Genomic DNA, 3,530 nt, shown 5'->3' on the forward strand with positions numbered 1-3,530 from the left:
CTATGAGACCCCAAACACCCCACCTTCATCATCCTCAGTTCCAGGCAGCTACATTAATACCCCTTCAACCTCAGTACCAGGCAGCTACACTAATGTTCCTTCAACCTCAGTACCAGGCAGCTACACTAATGTTCCTTCAACCTCAGTACCAGGCAGCTACACTAATGTCCCTTCAACCTCAGTACCAGGCAGCTACACTAATGTCCCTTCAACCTCAGTACCAGGCAGCTACACTAATGTCCCTTCAACCTCAGTACCAGGCAGCTACACTAATGTCCCTTCAACCTCAGTACCAGGCAGCTACACTAATGTCCCTTCAACCTCAGTACCAGGCAGCTACACTAATGTCCCTTCAACCTCAGTACCAGGCAGCTACACTAATCCTTCAACCTCAGTCCAGGCAGCTACACTTCAACCTCAGTACCAGGCAGCTACACTAATGTCCCTTCAACCTCAGTACCAGGCAGCTACACTAATGTCCCTTCAACCTCAGTACCAGGCAGCTACACTAATGTCCCTTCAACCTCAGTACCAGGCAGCTACACTAATGTACCAGCTTAACAACCTCAGTACCAGGCAGCTACACTAACGTTCCTTCAACCTCAGTACCAGGCAGCTACACTAATGTTCCTTCAACCTCAGTACCAGGCAGCTACACTAATGTCCCTTCAACCTCAGTACCAGGCAGCTACACTAACGTTCCTTCAACCTCAGTACCAGGCAGCTACACTAACGTTCCTTCAACCTCAGTACCAGGCAGCTACACTAATGCAACCTCAGTACTAGGCAGCTACACTAACGTTCCTTCAACCTCAGTACCAGGCAGCTACACTAACGTTCCTTCAACCTCAGTACCAGGCAGCTACACTAACGTTCCTTCAACCTCAGTACCAGGCAGCTACACTAACGTTCCTTCAACCTCAGTACCAGGCAGCTACACTAATGTTCCTTCAACCTCAGTACCAGGCAGCTCACTAATGTCCTTCAACCTCAGTACCAGGCAGCTACACTAACGTCCCTTCAACCTCAGTACCAGGCAGCTACACTAATGTCCCTTCAACCTCAGTACCAGGCAGCTACACTAATGTCCCTTCAACCTCAGTACCAGGCAGCTACACTAATGTCCCTTCAACCTCAGTACCAGGCAGCTACACTAATGTCCCTTCAACCTCAGTACCAGGCAGCTACACTAACCTCAGTACCAGTCCCTTCAACCTCAGTACCAGGCAGCTACACTAATGTTCCTTCAACCTCAGTACCAGGCAGCTACACTAATGTTCCTTCAACCTCAGTACCAGGCAGCTACACTAATGTTCCTTCAACCTCAGTACCAGGCAACCTCAGTACTAGCACTAACGTTCCTTCAACCTCAGTACCAGGCAGCTACACTAATGTTCCTTCAACCTCAGTACCAGGCAGCTACACTAATGTCCTTCAACCTCAGTACCAGGCAGCTACACTAACGTTCCTTCAACCTCAGTACCAGGCAGCTACACTAATGTCCCTTCAACCTCAGTACCAGGCAGCTACACTAATGTCCTTCAACCTCAGTACCAGGCAGCTACACTAATGTCCCTTCAACCTCAGTACCAGGCAGCTACACTAATGTCCCTTCAACCTCAGTACCAGGCAGCTACACTAATGTCCCTTCAACCTCAGTACCAGGCATCTACACTAATGTCCCTTCAACCTCAGTACCAGGCAGCTACACTAATGTCCCTTCAACCTCAGTACCAGGCAGCTACACTAACGTTCCTTCAACCTCAGTACCAGGCAGCTACACTAATGTTCCTTCAACCTCAGTACCAGGCAGCTACACTAACATTCCTTCAACCTCAGTACCAGGCAGCTAACACTTCAACCTCAGTTCCTTCAACCTCAGTACCAGGCAGCTACACTAATGTTCCTTCAACCTCAGTACCAGGCAGCTACACTAACGTTCCTTCAACCTCAGTACCAGGCAGCTACACTAATGTCCCTTCAACCTCAGTACCAGGCAGCTACACTAACGTTCCTTCAACCTCAGTACCAGGCAGCTACACTAACGTTCCTTCAACCTCAGTACCAGGCAGCTACACTAATGTCCCTTCAACCTCAGTACCAGGCAGCTACACTAACGTTCCTTCAACCTCAGTACCAGGCAGCTACACTAATTCCCTTCAACCTCAGTACCAGGCAGCTAGTCCCTTCAACCTCAGTACCAGGCAGCTACACTAATGTTCCTTCAACCTCAGTACCAGGCAGCTACACTAATGTCCCTTCAACCTCAGTACCAGGCAGCTACACTAATGGCAGCTACACTAATGTCCCTTCAACCTCAGTACCAGGCAGCTACACTAACGTCCCTTCAACCTCAGTACCAGGCAGCCACTAATGTCCCTTCAACCTCAGTACCAGGCAGCTACACTAATGTCCTTCAACCTCAGTACCAGGCAGCTACACTAATGTCCCTTCAACCTCAGTACCAGGCAGCTACACTAATGTTCCTTCAACCTCAGTACCAGGCAGCTACACTAACGTTCCTTCAACCTCAGTACCAGGCAGCTACACTAACCTCAGTACCAGGCAGCTACACTAACGTTCCTTCAACCTCAGTACCAGGCAGCTACACTAATGTCCCTTCAACCTCAGTACCAGGCAGCTACACTAACGTTCCTTCAACCTCAGTACCAGGCAGCTACACTAATGTCCCTTCAACCTCAGTACCAGGCAGCTACACTAATGTCCCTTCAACCTCAGTACCAGGCATCTACACTAATGTCCCTTCAACCTCAGTACCAGGCAGCTACACTAATGTCCCTTCAACCTCAGTACCAGGCATCTACACTAATGTCCCTTCAACCTCAGTACCAGGCAGCTACACTAATGTCCCTTCAACCTCAGTACCAGGCATCTACACTAATGTCCCTTCAACCTCAGTACCAGGCAGCTACCTTCAACCTCAGTACCAGGCAGCTACACTAACCCTTCAACCTCAGTACCAGGCAGCTACACTAATGTTCCTTCAACCTCAGTACCAGGCAGCTACACTAATGTTCCTTCAACCTCAGTACCAGGCAGCTACACTAATGTTCCTTCAACCTCAGTACCAGGCAGCTACACTAATGTTCCTTCAACCTCAGTACCAGGCAGCTACACTAATGTTCCTTCAACCTCAGTACCAGGCAGCTACACTAACGTTCCTTCAACCTCAGTACCAGGCAGCTACACTAACGTTCCTTCAACCTCAGTACCAGGCAGCTACACTAAACCCCTTCAACCTCAGTACCAGGCAGCTACACTAACGTCCCTTCAACCTCAGTACCAGGCAGCTACACTAACGTTCCTTCAACATCAGTACCAGGCAGCTACACTAACGTTCCTTCAACCTCAGTACCAGGCAGCTACACTAACGTTCCTTCAACCTCAGTACCAGGCAGCTACACTAATGTTCCTTCAACCTCAGTACCAGGCAGCTACACTAATGTTCCTTCAACCTCAGTACCAGGCAGCTACACTAATGTCCCTTCAACCTCAGTACCAGGCATCTA

The sequence above is a fragment of the Oncorhynchus nerka genome, linkage group LG26 (assembly GCF_034236695.1).
Source record: "Oncorhynchus nerka isolate Pitt River linkage group LG26, Oner_Uvic_2.0, whole genome shotgun sequence".
Classification (NCBI taxonomy): Eukaryota; Metazoa; Chordata; class Actinopteri; order Salmoniformes; family Salmonidae; genus Oncorhynchus; species Oncorhynchus nerka.